Source organism: Apus apus, chromosome 1, assembly GCF_020740795.1.
Source record: "Apus apus isolate bApuApu2 chromosome 1, bApuApu2.pri.cur, whole genome shotgun sequence".
NCBI classification, from domain to species: Eukaryota; Metazoa; Chordata; class Aves; order Apodiformes; family Apodidae; genus Apus; species Apus apus.
Genome location: NC_067282.1, coordinates 123,647,428 through 123,663,989, shown reverse-complemented (window position 1 = coordinate 123,663,989; position 16,562 = coordinate 123,647,428). Strand labels below are relative to the sequence as shown.

General features: G+C 39.3%; 1 protein-coding gene across 1 annotated transcript in view; it reads left to right on the top strand.

Moving 5' to 3' along the window:
• Positions 1-16,562, top strand: part of MGAT4A (alpha-1,3-mannosyl-glycoprotein 4-beta-N-acetylglucosaminyltransferase A) — an 88,103-nt gene that overhangs the window by 13,504 nt on the left and 58,037 nt on the right. The gene's annotated exons all lie outside the window — the stretch shown is intronic.

Genomic DNA, 16,562 nt, shown 5'->3' with positions numbered 1-16,562 from the left:
AGTCCTGTGTGTAGACATGTGGTGATGAAGTAACTGTTTTCTCTACTGATGAAAATGGGACACACACATTTGTAGGTAGAGATGACCTTTTTAGGTCAGGGCTCATTTTCCCCTCTTGTCTTCCTCCACGCTGCTTTACTGAGAAGGCAGTTGTATACAATAAATGTGCAATTTTAGAGTATACAAGGAGACTGAAAAGGAGACTAATGCTTGACCCTGTATTTGTAATATGTTGCTAAACCTAAGTGTTTTTAACTTAGCTTGATAAAGGTTTCAACTTAAAATGAGCTATAACTGAATGGAAGACTGTTCTCTTGTATTTTGGGGATCCAGATATGAGTTGCATTGGTTTTGTGGTATTTTAGCTATGTGTAGATTGCAGCGATCAAAGATCTGAGTTGTGTGAAGTTGAGAGTTTGTGCTCATGCAGATGTCAGGACATTCACAGTGTGAGTTTGTGTATTCAGGACCAATGCCTTTCAGTTGTTCTCTGGTGCAGTCATAATGACAAACTAATGGCTCAGATGCTGAGAAGTAGGATGGCTGTGGTTAACTTTTTTCAAAGCTTGAAATGTCACTGTAGTTCCTTCTGCCTAAAGACATGCCACTGTATTTTCTTTTTCCACTCTGTCACTCTTTTGTAATTTTTTTTTTTTAGTCTGCCCTTTTTGCTTGAATCAAATTTGAAGTTGACAGTAACCCTGTATTCCTGTAAATGGAGGAACTGGGCTGTTAGGAGCAGGACAGAACCTCCCCTTGGCCCTGTAGAGGGAAGGGCTGGAGCTCAGCAGCAGTGTCAGATTTTGCTAGCCAGGCAGCCACTGCTCACGTGCTTGCTAGCTGTGCCGTAGCACCACTGTCTTCTGCTAGTGGTTGAAGGTAAATGCTGTTAATGCACGGAAGAGTTATGTATATGGGAAGACATACATGGGTGACATACATGGTTTGCCGAGGCCAAACGCTGGTTCTGCTGGAACCAGTGACAGAGGAACTGAGGGTCTTGCAGAAGAGTTGAGGCCACTGGGATAGATGTCTCTGTAAGTGAGGAGAGGTGGAAACAGCTGGAGGAAACAAATCTGTGGAACTTGTGTGAATCAGCATTTGGGTTTGGGTGTTCCCTCCCCACCCCACAGTCTTGGCCCTCACTAGGCACACAGTTACCAGTGCCAGGTAAGAGAGGTGTTTTAAATAAAACTCGAGCAGACATTTACCCATACATACTAGTTTTGATTGTTCGTGATACTGCTGGTTTAATGCTACTTTCAGTGAGTAGGACAAGCTGCTTGTGACCCTGTGAGCACACGTAATTTTGTACTTGCTCCTCTTTTGAATTAGCAGAGAGTATTTGTCTGCATCTGGCAAGAACAGTGCTTAAGCTGTTTGCTTTTGTCTGTACCTGGTCTTGTGGTGCCTCTTACTAAACCGTTTATACATGTTTACTGTCATTGTGAAATGTGCCATAGAAGCAAAAGGAATACATGGCTACTCTGCTATGTTGTTTATTGAGATATTATAGATGCATTTTTTGAATAGAAGTTAGGTGTAGGAAGCTGATTGTTAAGCTAAAGGGGGTGTTGCCATTCATGGTATTTAAGTGAAACACCCTCTACCCTTCTTCTCAAAAAAAAATCTTTATAAGAGATTGATTTATAGTCTGCAATAATGACATAAAGGTAATGGGACACATAATAGGAACTTCTATCCTATGGCTGTGTTGATTTGCATCTTTCAAAAGCAAAATTTGCATGACATAAACATGTCTGTAGTGTCCCTCTTCTTGATTTTCGTTAACCTTCAACTCATTTTCTTTTTATTCATATTAAAGTTGTATGTGAAACAATGACAAAACAAATATAACTAAAGACCATATTAGAGTTGAGATTAAACTAGTTTCAGGTGTCCAGCTGGGGTTGGGTTTTGAATTGGTGTAATCCCATAGTTCAGGCTTGAGATACACCAGCACTCACAATTGCATATTTATTAGCATGGTCATCTCCAAACCATACCTGATTCTGTGCTTTAAAATGCAAACCCATCTGTATCTGTTACAATGTTTCTCCTAAATAGAGTTTGTCATCAATATTCTTTGAATTATTGTTATTATTTAAGACTTGTTGATGCTTACAGAATGAAAAGGACTACACTTGTCCCTTTTTTTCAACTTTTGGCCATCATTTTTTTATTTTATCCTTTGAATCAGGAGGTCCCTCAACATGAGGCACTGGCTGCCTTTGGTTCCAGCTGTATAGTTAGCTTGTTAGCAACACAACTTACTCGTGTAAGAGGAGGTGTAGAAGGAAAAGTTGATTTCAGATCAGTTATTTTTTTTGAGTTTTCTTATTTGTAGTACATCCTGAATACAAGGAATAATGTATGCAACCCTTGACTAAAACACTAATCTTAAAATATAGCTATAACTATAGCTGTTAAAGCAGGAAGTTGATGAGAGGACATCAGATATGTGAAAGATATTTTAAAAGTATAGAGTACAGATTCAGTTGATGACTGACTGTTTGGAATATATGAATGCCAGGATTAGAGGAAGCTTGAGTGATTTGGACATTTGGATTACTGTTTGTGCATCCTTGTTTGGATAATTAACATTTTCAACAAAAATTATTTTACTGTGAACTTTTATGGAAACTTGTGTTCTCTTTCAAATCCCTTTTCCAGTTTAACCTATCAAGTCAATAACAAGGATAAGCAAAGATTCTACTTTCATGAATTGTGTTGGTGCAGAGGACTCTGTTTTTGTAAATTGAATTAGAAATTCAGTAGTTTATAAAAAGGTGGTATGCAGAGAGAAATATTTTTCACTTAAAAACCCAAATCAAAACAAAGCACAAGTAAAGCCCTCCAGAAATTTGAGACCACTAGATAGCATGAATATTTCTATATGATATCCTAATATAGGTATATGTGCTTGTTTGTAGAAAGTAGCTGAAAATACTGTCTGATTGAAGTCTGAGAAGAAACATGAGATCTCACAGATGACTTGTAGTCAAACTGACTCCAAGGGGTTGAGTTACATAAAGGGTAATTACATTTGTTTACATTGTCAGCACATCTGCAAGTATTCCAGGTGAAGAGGTTGGCTCTTGTTCTCTTTTAACAGATGTGAAAGAATTATGTTTTACCAGGGTTACATTTTGGTATTATTTTTAATGCTGAAACAATGAAGCCACACAGAGATGCTGATTGTGACACTGTAAAGCCACACTCTGCTAGGTTCTGCATAAATGTCTGTGGCTTCTTTCTTAACCTCTTGTTAGAAACGAGTGTAATTAGCTAGTATGCAGTTTTAAGAAGATATTCTTGTTTATTAATAGCAAGAAACTAAAAATAAACCAACATAAATTATATGATGGAAACAAGCTAAATGTATGCAACATGAATGTTTATTACGTGTATTTCTGCAGAAATATACAATGGGTTGTTATTGTTTTACTTTAATATGTTAAAAAATGCAGTGGGAACACTTGCTTTCAGCTAATGTACTGTAGTCCTCCAGCTACAGTGTTGCCAGGAAGGCAGGCTAGATATCAACCTGTCCTATTTGTTAAAAGTAAAATGTGTTTCAGTTCTGTGATTGTAACATTGCCTAAAACGGAGGTTCATGCTTGCTTGAGCAGTAGATCTGTGTGAGATTTTAGCCAAGGGTTGTAAAGTGGCTTTTTAATTGGCAGGTAGTTTGAGAGAAGAATAAAGACAGTGGTCTTTGTAAAAGCTGTCACTGGAGACATCGATGTTGGCCATTTCTTTTATATTGTTGTACAATTTGGGTCTTGTGCAAGATGAGTGAGAAATATCAAAGTGGATGGTTTTTGTGAAGGTTGTTTGAAGGTTGGTTGTTTCTGACAGCATAAAGAGTTCATGTCCAAATTACATGAATTCAGTGGATTGCATACTCAGCTGAGCTCTTCTTAATTTCTTGATTGAACTCTCTGTGCTATGGATGTCTGCAATAGAAGTTGCAATAATTTTCCTTCTACAGCTTTGCTTTTTGGGAATAGAATCTATGAAGCTTTTATTTATTCCTTAGTGTTTCTATTCAAGGCTAGAGATGTGTTAAATGCTGATTGCTTATTGTGGAACTGATTTAGCATATGATTTCAATGACCTTTTTATATCACTTTCCCTTTAAAGAATAAACGCCAGCAGGTTTGACAGTGCTTCTTGGCACTGGGAATAAAATAAAAACCAAATATCTGTAACCTAAAAAGCCCTGAGGATTATATTCATTCATAGAGTCCTGGGCAGTGTTGTTTACTAGGCAAAAAAGTGGGAATGCTAGTTAAGTTAACTGCCAGATCAGGACAAATAAATAGCAAATGTGAGATTTCTTTATTTTCCATCACTGTAGCTTGATGTTCTTTGTTTTAAAAGAAGACCTTCAGCTCAAGTGCTGCAGATAACTCTTCTCAAACAAATAATGTGTTTAATTATCCCCATTGTCTGAAGCCACTGCACAGACAGAACACCATATGCTCCTATTGACTTGACCTCTTTCGTCGTGGGTGTCTGGATTTTGATATATTATTCCCTTTATTCCTTGTGTCCAAAGGAATATTCAGACTCTCTGTCAACCCTCATCAGTGGAGATTAAAGAGTGGTGTCATAGGAGGTTTTGTAACTGTACAGAAAATACACTAAATTGTGACCTTTCTTTGTTGAATAATTTGTATATAGGGGCAAAAATGGACTATTGCATCTGGAGACATTTAAAACTGTTTCTGGCTGCTCTATCCAGCTATTAAAGTATCCCTTAAGTAAATCATTCATTGGTTGTCCCAGTTCTGTTTTGGCTTTCTGATTGCTTAGGATTGTTTTTCCTCTAGGAAAATGTTTTATCGTGTAACATTTTAGGAAAAAAAAATCCCCAAACAGACCTGCCTGGTGGTTACATTTTTTATTAATAAGTTGCAGCATTTTTAATGTATTTATATTAAAGATATATAAAAAAATGGGGAGGGGGAAGTGATTTCTCAGTCTGATCTGTTTTGTACTCTGGTCTGTATGTGTGGAATCTCTGAGAAAGCAGGGGTTTTTAATTTTTCAAAGTAATGTTTACAAGTAAATTGATTTGGAAATCTACATATCAAAATAGGACGGTTTCACCAGTTGATATTACAAAGGATCATAGGTTGCTTTAAAATTTTAGTGAAAACAGCTTCAGTTCCTGCTGCAAAGGAACAAAAGTATCTGGACTGAGATTGAATCAGGCCCTGAAAGTTTCAAAGCAAACACTTCTGCCTTGTTCTAGTGCATTAGGATTGAAGAGAACAAAAAAACATTATTTGTTTATACAGATCCTTGAAGTGCAAAATGTGAATGAATTGCAATGCCAAATTAAGTAATTATAATTCTGGGGTTATGTTTTTAAAATGAAGTTTGGAGAATTTGCAAAATCTTCACTTAAAAATAAACTGCTCTTCACAGTAAAAGCTACTTGAAAAAGCATTTTTAAAAATACTACTAGTCCTAATAAGTATATTTCTATGTGGAAGAAAAGGGCAATAAGCAGTAATTCTACCGGATTGTTTGGGTAGACTAAAATGACCTGTCAATTTGAGTAACAAGATTAGGGATAGAAGACTGATTTGCCCACTTCTTTCCCTAAATCTTGATACAAGACTTTTTTTGTTTGCTTGATGAAGCGGAAAATGTTTTGTCATGATTAGCAGAATATTTTTTTGTGTCTATGTAAATCATCTGCCTATTTACTGTCCTTAATTCCACAGAATAATTTACTTCTAAAACTCTAATCCCTTTAAAATAATAAAATAGCTTTATAAAGAAGCATAGCTACAAGCTCTAAGGCGGCCCACAGGAACAAAAGTTCAAAGAGAACTGGTACAGTTTGACCTTGAGCAGTTTTCTTAAGAGCTTTTATTTATAGCATGTCTGTTGTTAGCATTTACAGTATTCTGTTTTGTTCTGTGTTTGCATGGTTGATTATTTTTCTACTTCAGATTTCATAACTCATCATAACTTGCTTATAAAAGGTTTTAATTTCACTAAAGAGCTTCCTTGCCCTTCAGCTAATTAGCTCACAGGGAGTGTGCATCCGTGGTAATATATTGTAACATTTCAAGAACACCATATATCAGCTTTTAGGCAGTTCCAAGACAGAAAATCAGAATCTGATTTGTAAACACACTTGAGATTTAATTTTTTCAGGGCAAGTTTTTTTAAAACCTTCCTTACTGTCACTGTTTAACATTGTTGGTTATAAGTACAATTTGTATCTATATACAGGTTTTGATACTGGCTGATTACATCAGCTTATTGCAGTGTTTTGGTATCTTTATAAGCCTAAATGTCACAGGTGGATTTTGTAACATCTTTAATATCTATCTTGTGTGGACAGAGCTTTTTGGCCATACCTGTGTGATTGGTTTGACAGCTCCTCTGCTCACCTCTCCTCAGTTGGACACGTAGAATACACAATTGTACCTCGTGAATATCTTCTGAGTCTCTGGTGTCATTTCTAAAGGGCAACTGATGCAATGTTTTTATTCTCTCAGTAAATGCCACTATGTATTTCTTGTCTCTGCATGTTTATGTGGATGCTGGATGATTGTACAGTGCAGTGAGAACAGGATTTTGTATCACAGTATTGGATAATTGTATTTAAAGTTACATTTTGCAAAACCTGTGTAAAACAGGACATCTACCCTTTATCAAAAAAAAGCATCAGTTTTAAGATGAAGTTGTAAATTACTTTGAGATCTAGTGCAGTAAGAATTTATTTTGATTTACAAGAGGAATTCAGTCTTTCTTTTTTGGACTGACATTGAAAATAATTTAGTCTGTTGCATGTGAGTGTAGCAGGTTTTTAATTTAAAAGGGTATCTGTGTGTAAGGGACAAAGATCAGGTGACTTCATCAGGTGGTACTACAAACGTGATGGCTTAGGAGGTACTTGAGTATTATGGATCAAGCATGATCTAAAAAGTACATGTTGCATACATCTCTCTGGGAGTAAAATGCAGATCAGTGCTGGTATTGTCTTGACTTGCTTGGTACTGATTTGCTTGATACCATGATTTCATGGATCACATATACCATCTGAACTGATCATAGGGGAAGTGCAGGACTTATTTTTATACCGTACATAGCTGAAACAAAGGAACTTTCCTGTAAAAAGCTGTGCCAGACTGGCATGTTGACAAATCCCTAATTCACTGCACAGTAAGCTATTCTTGCTGCACCTACTGACTGTATAAAAATGCAGTGTGGAAGTTCTCTGATGACTAAGACCTCTATTTTCATAGAATCACAGAATGGTTTGGGTTGGAAGGAACCTTAAAGATCATCTAGTTCCAACCCCTCTGCCATAGGCATAGACATGTCCCACTAGACCAGGTTGCTCAGAGTGCCATCCGACCTGGCCTTGAACACCTCCTGGGCTGCGGCTTCCACAGCTTCTCTAGGCAGCCTGTGCCAGTGTCTCACCACCCACACAGTGAAGAGTTCCTTCCAATACCGAATCGATATCTGCCCTGTTCCAGTTTTAATCCATTACCCCTTGTCCTATTGCTACAAGCCCTTGTAAAAAGTCCCTGTCCTTTCTCAGCTTTCCTGTAGCCCCTCCAGGTACTGGAAGGCTGCTATGAGGTCTCCCTAGAGCCTTTTCCTCTCCAGGCTGAACAGCCCAGGCTCTCTCAAGAGTGTCTACATAGCAGAGGTGCTCCAGCCCTCTGATCATCTTTGTGGCCCCTCCTCTGGACTCACTCAAAGAGTGCTCTGGGTGCTCCAGAACTGGACACTGTGCTCCAGGTGGGATCTCATGAGAGCTGAGTAGAGGGGGAGAATCACCTCCCTTGACCTGCTGGCCATGGTTCTGTTGATGCAGCCCAGGACACTGTTGGTTCTCTGGGCTGCAAGTGCACATTGCTGACTCATGGTGAGCTTTTTGTCCACCACCCCCCCAAGTCCTTCTCCTCCAGACTGTTTTCAATCCATTCTCCACCCAGCCTGTATTTGTGCTTGGGATTGCCCTGAGCCAGGTGCAGAACCTTGCCCTTGGCCTTGTTGAACTTCATGCAGTTTGCACAAGACCACCTCTCAAGCCTGTCAAGGTCCCTCTGGGTGGCATTTCCTCCCTCCAGAGTTTTGACCTCGCCACACAGTTCAGTGTTGTGTATCTATCTGTAAATTGATCGACATCTTTGATGCAAGTGTAAAAAATTAATGCATGCAGGTTGTTACTGTCTCTGTCACATGGCTTGATGGTAACTACTGTGGGGTTTTTATAATCTGAGTAAATGAGTTGTTGAATAACAGCAAAAGTGCCTGAATTAGCAGTTACTACAGCGTATTCTCACAGATCCAAACATTTATTTAATGGCATTTTAATAACTTTTAAACAGTCTACCAACGAATATGAGACATTTGCTGTGGAACACGTAGCACAACTATCTTCAGCTGAAGCCTTTTATAAATTTTTCTCTTTTTTTGAGAATGTGCAGGCTGTGTTGGTTTTGAGTGAAGGTGTAAGGAAAGGGAACCATGGGGCTTGAAACAGAAAACTGAAAGAGTTGTTGCTAGAGTGGGCCCTCAACTTCACTGGTACATTGTTGAATTAGTTACTGTTGCCAGTGAGACACTGTTCATTTGACTAACTATTTGAGTGTCCTCTTGGATAGAGGAAGGGTCCTGCTGCATCAGGTATCTGTTCCTGCTCCTTCTAGTTTTACTAATTGAGTATTTGTGTGCAATGGTGTCTTGCCAACCAAAGCCTTTTGTCTCCGTGTCAGACAACAGTCAATTCTTCCTGTTCCTATTTAATGAACAAAAGGGGTGAGAGATTTCCAGAGTGCAGTTGGGTAATAGCAGGAAATATAAATCAGGCCTACAGTGTGGTAAAGCTAGGCCCTCTGCACTTGTCTTGCTGTCTTGTATGAGTGCCAAGTCTGTGGCTTGGCACACACACCTTTTTCACTGTGTGGCAGATCCATCACTTTGGGTGTGTAGCTGATTTGAATTTTGAAGGAAGACTCAGCTGCCTGCTGTTGATATGGGAAGGTCATAAACCTTTTTCTGATCTTGTTATCTGATGCTTCAGTCTTTGAAGACAACCAGCTGTACCACCATAGAATTCTTGAGTGAATTATAGCTTGCTTTTTTCTAAGTACTGTCACCTTGGTTCAAGATACTCTCTTTCCAGTTGTGGGAATGGTCTGTGATGTAACATATTTGTGAACTTGCTTGATTGATAAGATAAATAACTGCTTGCAAAGCTTTCATACTGCTTTTTATATTGTAGATGGTGCTTCTTTTAGCAGACAGTAAAAGGCTTTCTTTGAGGCAATACTAACTGAGAGTTGCTGAAACATTCTTGGGTTCGTAAGGGTATTAATGCAATTCTGTTTTCCTCTGCCTCCTGCTGCCCACCCTCCCACCCCCCAAAAAAAGAAAAAAGAACACAAAAAAACCCAACACCAAAACCCAGAAAAACACCACAAAAAAACCCAACAACACAACAAAAAAAACCCCCAGGCAAACAAAAGGGGAAATGGAGCCATTACACAACAGCAACACACCGTTTTATTTTTTTCTTGTAGAGAGGGTTTTTACTGCAGTCACAGACTATCAGAGTGTGACTGTTGGAGGCTACATGGACTCAGAAGATTGCTAGGAATGCAGACTTACCTATTTAGATAGTTCCTGGTCCTTTTTCTGTGTTGTTTAGCCTATTTCTTGAGAGAAGCCTCTCTAGAGGGTAAAAAAATCTCTGATTCTGTAGTGTATGTACTTCTTTTCTCTGGTGCAACTTTAAACATGGATGTGTGTGCATATCATATAAATATGTGCTGCTCTGTGTTCCTCTTCAGCTGCTGCCTAAGATATATAAATATTTTTTGCTGAATTATCATCAATATATGTACAGCTTTGGTTAAGACTGCTGTGTGCTTACATGCTCTCAACTATCTTAAATTGCATCTGCAACCTCATTGGATCTAAGCAGTTCTTCAGACTTGGAAGTAGTGAATTGAGTATTTTCTGAAGGTTATCACTCTAGTAATACAAGTATTTTAGCCAGGAATCCTGTTCAACTCTACTTTCTGTGTTTTCAGATTAACAGTAACACACACATATACAGATTTCAAAAGTGTGTTGTGATTGATGGTTACATGCCTAGGTTCTTCCTTTGATACTGACCTCTCTCAGTTTCCTTTGTGGGTGGTTTATGGTGAAACTTAAAATAGTCAGAGGCAGCAGAATTTTGCTGAGTTTGTAGATCTCTGTACTCAATTTAAAAGTGCAGCCAAAGTAGTTTCCTCACATAGTTTTCATATTAAAAAAAATTGCTAAAAAAGCAACCTATACAAAAAATTTAGAATTGTTGATTTTTAATGGCAGTGAAGGTGATTATCCATGGAATTGCTTTGGTTGTGGTTTTTTTTGTGGATATTTTTTGCCATTTTGTTCAGTACATGTTTGATTTGGAATTATGAAACATCAAGTGTTCTGCCAGTGCAGGTAATTTACCTACAGTTCAGACACATTTTGCTGTTTTAGTTGAGCTGAGATAATCTGCAAAATGCTTCTGAAAATTCAAACTGCAGCATATTTTCTTATTCCTTTTTTTGATGACCTTTTTTTTATTCCAAGGGAAAGCTTTTTGCTCTTAAAAATCATGGGTTGAAGTATCCAAGCAGATGAGACTAGTCATACAAAACCCAAAACTAAGAAATTAGGTGTGTGCTGCAGTGTTCAGATGCTCCTTGTTGAGCTTAGGAAAATGGCACCTGGTTTAAAACTTGGTTTATGAGCTGCCTAAATTTGAAGAAAAAAAAATTAAATTATGTAATCAAAACTGTGGCTAAGAGGAGAATGGACTGAATTTGTAACTTAGGCTAATGGTGTCTTTTTTATTTATTTTTTTTTAAACAGTTGTGTAGTAGGAGAACCATAAATAACCCAGAGAAGGGAAGAATAGGCTGAGAGCTGAGATTCCATTTCTGATAAAAAAATTTGCAGACCTTTACAGTTTAATTTGAGTTTTTAATGCTGAAAATACTGCATCAACTTTCAAGTGAGCTTGCCTAAATTCTAGGTTCTGCATATTCAGGAAAACAAGGGGAAAAAAAGTTGAGAAAACAAATTACTGGGTGAGCTGACAGTGTTATTTTTCCAAGAAGTACCCAGGATCAAGCCAGCTAAAATATTTATGTTTTAGCTTCTGGAGTTTTGCTGAAACTATTAGAGTTTAAAAGAAAATTATGAAGAACCAATGCTTTCAGTTCTCAAGTAATTTCTTAGCAAGTTATTTTGATTTGAAGTGTGAGTGCTAGTTATTTTTATTTGATCTTTTTTGGCCTCCAGAGCAAAGTATGGAAAAGCATTACCTTCTCTTTTCAATGTAAATTAGTTTATTAGTCTTAAGTGAAAATATGAATGTATACTGAAACTGTTGGAGACCAAATGTTTGATATTGGCTACAGCTGCTGTTAGAGGGATATTTTATTCATGAGAGAACAGATTGTTGAGGTTCTTCCATCAGCTGCATAAGGTGAATCACTTACTGTCTGATTTCTTCTGTTTTCTTAAATTACTCTAGGTCTCAGCATAAGAAAAAGAAAAGTAATGTATAATATTGTAGAAACAAACTTTTTTTCCAGGATTGTGACTACTAATCTCTGTCACTGTTTTCTTTATGGGTTTAGGCTCAGTATTTTTTTATTGTAACAGCAATGAAAAAAAAGTGCGTTGGCACTTTTTGACAAGAAATCAATTCAGTTTCCTTAGGTTTTAGAGAAACCTTTAAACAATAAAACACTAAGGGGGTCAAATGTGTTTTGAAAATATTAACTACATTATTGACTTTTTTATATATAAAATGCTTTCAAGTCAGCTTGTCATAAAACAGAATACCTCAGTTGGAAGGGACCTACAACAGTCATCTAGTCCAACTGCCTGATCAATTCAGAGCTGACAAAAAGCAAAAGGATGTTATTAAGGGCATTGTCCAAATGCCTCTGAAACACTGGCAGGCTTGGGACATCAGCTACTTCTCTAGGAAGGCTGTTCCAGTGTTTGACCACGGTAAAGAAATGCTTCCTCATGCCTAGTCTGAACCTCCCATGGCTCAGCTTTGAATCATTCCCACACCTCCTGTCCCTGGATACCAGGGAGAAGAACTCGGTACCTACCTCTCCACTTCGCCCGAAAGCTGTAGAAAGCAATGAGGTTGCCCCTCAGCCTCCTTTTCTCCAAACTAGACAAGCCCAAAGTCCTTAGCTGCTCCCTCTAGTTTCCCTCCTCTGAACATATTCTGATACATTTAACATCCTTCTGAAACTGTGGGGCCCAGAAATGCACACGATATTGAAAGTAAGGCTGATAATCACCTCTTCGGGCCGTCTGGTCGTGCTGTGTGTGATGCACCCCAGGATGGGGTTTGCCCTCTTGGCTGCCAGGGCACATGCTGGCTCACACTGAGCCTGCTGCTGACCAGCACCCCCAGGTCCCTTTCTGCAGGGCTGAACTTCAGCCACACCTCTCCCAGTTTATATTTGTGCCTGGAGTTACTACATCCATGTGCACAATTCAGCATTTGGACTTGTTACATTTTATGCCATTGATGGTTGTCCAATACTCTGGTCTATCTAAATCCCTTTGCAAAGTCTCCTGTCCCTCAAGAGAGTCAACAGCACCTCCCAGTTTGGTATTATCAGCAAACTTGCTAATGTCTTCAACTTCTGTATCCAGACCATTGATAAAAAATATTGAACAGAACTGGTGCTAGGATTGCATCCTGAGGAGCAACACCACTGACAGGTTAACAGCCACATGTAGCCCCCCTCTCTACAACCCTTTGAGCTCTGCCCATCAGGCATGGCTTCATCCAGCACACAGTGAACCTGCTCATCCCACAGCTAGACAACTTGTCTTGAAGGAAGGATACTGTGAGAAGAGTATCAAAAGCTTTACTAAAATTAAAAAAAAACAAAACACTGTACCCACTGCCTTCCCTTCATCCACTAGGTGGGTGACCTTATCATAGAAGGACATCAAATTAGTTAAACAGGACTTTCCCTTTGTGAACCTCTGTTGACTGTGGCTGATGATTGTGCTGTTCTTTAAATGCCTTTCAAGAGTATGATCTTCTCATATTTTTTTCAGGAACTGTAGTTAGACTAACAGCTCTGTAGTTCCCAGGGTCTTCCCTCTTGCCTTTCCTGTAAATTGAAATAACATTGGTGGGCTTCCCCAGGCTCCCAGGACCTTTGGTAGATGATGGATGGGGGTTCTGCCATAACATTCACTAGTTTCTTCAGTACTCTGGGATGAATCTCCACAGACTTGTGAACATTGAGCTGATACAGCTGGTTGCTTACAGTTTCAGTGCCCTCCAGTGGAAAGTCACTCTTCCCCTACTCAGGGTCCTCTGACTTGGAGGACTGGGCAGCCCAAGGTCAATCAGTATTACTAAAGACAGAGGTAAAAAAAAGCATTGAATGCCTCCACTGTATCCTTGTCCCTATTAATCAGGTGACTACAATCAACAAGTATTGCTCCAATGTTTTCTTTAGACCTCCTTCTGCTATTAATGTACCTAACAAAAGGCCTTCTTGTCAGATGAAGCACTGGCCAGTTTCAACTTTAATGGAGCTTTGGCCTTTCATCATACATACACATTTTGGAAAGACTGCCTTGAATTTCTGGAGAAGCTTCTGCTTTCAAATTTTTATTGCTTCCTGCTTGTGAGAAAAGAAGTGAAATTTAAAATATAAATGAGAATTTTGTGTAATATAGTAACTTGTTCTGCTCAAAAAGTCTTATTTTTCTAATGAAAATATGTATCTTTCAAGTTATTTTGTATTTTGGAGAAGGGGAAAGAAACCAAATACCAAACTTGAGCTTAGTCAAAGTCTACATAAAGAGATCCTTACATTTAATCTTGTAGTTGTATTCCAAAGTACTTAGGAATCAAGAACTCTGAAAAATCAAATTAAGAGTATTTATAAACTCCTGGTGTTAAGAAATATTTTCTCCTTTACAAGTGTCTTTCAGTATGAGATGTCATTTGATGTTGCGGCTGTTGTGGTTTTTCTGTGTGTTTGCTTTTAAGTAATAAATGGACAGGGGGGAGGCAGTTGATAAATTCTCTGAAGTACTGCAAGTATGCCAAAGATATAACTGTTAGAAATGTAATTGTTTCAAAGTATAGGCAGTCATATTATAAAATAAGTGCCAAAAGGCCAAAATAACACATGAAAAGTACTATCACTGGTAGGGCTAGAGATGTAAATGTTTTAGATTCCTTAAATTCTTGCAAAGAATGATTTTTTACTTCATTTTTTGTAGATAACTAGAAAAATACTTATAGGGCAGTGGACTTAGAATATGAAAGTATTTGTAATATTAGTGTTTTCTAGTTTTGCTTGGCTGGGTAATAGTGTGACCTAACAAAAAATAAAAAATCAATTGTACATTTTTGAAGGGTGAGTTTCAGGAGTAGCAGTCTCCTTAGCTCGGGTATTTCTGGTTGAAACAACTGTGAGAAGATGACTGCTTTGAACCCATCAATCCATCAAGTATTTCTTAAAGGAATTTATGCTTTTGAGATCCTAAGTACAATAAATACCCAGTACAGTTCACTGGGAGCCTCAGAACTGAACTACTTCGTAATACTTCTACGGGGAACAACTTTGCAGAGCTACAGACAGGATCCTGTCTTTGCTTAAAAAATGCTGTAAGTTACAAGGAAGTTTGCTTATATAATATTAAATATCATCAAAAAGAAATGAACTAATTACTTTTTTTTTACATATTATATGAATTTTAAATTAAAGGTGTTAGTCACCTCCTCTGAAAGTGTCATCCCTTCAGTAAGGGATTTTTATTAGTACTTCTTAATAAGGAACTACAGTTTTAATTTATTCACATGATAAAACTGCCTTTTCAGTTGGCTTTTAAGTTCCTTGTGGTTTTACAAAAGAGTTTTAATTTGCTGTGGAATTACAAGGGTCTGCAGTTCCTTTTTCTGTATTAACTACACGAATTAGGGAGGTAAAAACCCCTTGATCTCTGTTTACAAGCTGAGTTTATCGGAAAGATATTTATGATTTTGCACTATGGAGTTTACTTGGTGGAGGTGGCAGGGAACTAATGTGGTTCTCCTCTGATGTATTCCTAAGTAAATTGTTCCCTCTAGACCTGTCTTGGTTTGGGCCTAACACCACAACAAAGGAACAGCCCCATGGCCATTCACTCAACTCCCCCCCTCACACACACTGTGGGATGGGGAGGACAAAGCCCAACTAGAAGCTCATGGGTCAAAACAAAGGACAAGGAAGGAACTTCACCGATTAAGGTCCCAGGCAAAACAGACTCAACTTGGGGAAAAATAACAATGTAATCTCACACTAATCACACACACCCAGGACACAGACACAGGCAGAGCAGGGCTTGCATATGTTACCCCACCCCTCCCTTCTTCCCGGGCCCAAATCCCTTTGTTCCCGGTTTCTCTCCCTCCTTCCCCCCAGCGGCACAGGGGGACAGGGGATGGGGTTTAGAGTCACTTCACAGGCTGGTGGTTCCTGCTGCTCCTTCCTCCTCAGGAAGAAGGATTCCTTACAGTCCTGCCCTGCTTCCCCACGGGGTCCCTCCCATGGCAGAGAGTCCTCCACCAACCCCTCCTTCATGAGTCCTTCCCACGAGGTCCGGAGCTGCTCCAGCCTGGGCTTCCCACAGAGTCAGGGGCTGCTTCAGGAGCAGCCACCTCCCCTGGCCCCGGGGTCTTCCACAGCTGGGCAATCAGAGTCCTCTGGCAGCAAATCCTCTGGCCACAGCATCCAAGCCCAGTGGCCAAGTTCCCCCCTCTTGGTGCCTTCAGGGAATGTTCCACCACGTTCCTCCATGAGTGCAGGGGGACAGCTGCCATCTCGCCATGGGCTGCAGGGAAACTTCTGCTTGGGCACCTTCTGCCCCCTCTTCCTCACCAACCATCAGCACTGCTCTCCTTCCCCAGCTCAGTTCTTCTTACTTCTCTGCTCGCTCTGCTCAGGTGTTACCTCAGTTCTTTCACATGTTAATGCCAGAGGTGCATCTCTTGTCCCTCTAATAGCTCCTTGGCTGGGTTTGGAGCAGGGGCAGCTTCTCAGCTTCTTATAGGAGCCACCCCTGGGGCCCTTCCCCTGCTAACAAAAACCCCACCAAACCAAACCAGAACAAGACCTCTGCTGTTCCTTAGCGCACCAGAATCATTGGAACACTGTGTGTGATGTGGTGCTGTCTTGTAGGAAGTGTAGAAAGATAAATGTTGTCAGCCCAGAATTTGTCAGAGTTGAGAGAAGGGGGTCTGAATTCCTACTTGAGGTGCTGGCATCTGAACCACAGGTTCCATAGGATGTTCACCATTTTCCCAGGAGAATTATGGACTCTGCCACAGAGGAGTTTAGCCTTTTTGAAGTAAGAAGAAAAGTACCAAAGTTTCTCTGCTATCTTGTACTATGAAAAAAGACAAGGAGGGAGCTCTGATGCTACAGGCTGCTTCTGAGGTTATCCACTGCCATAGAATCCCTCAACAGAACCTTGCATGTCCT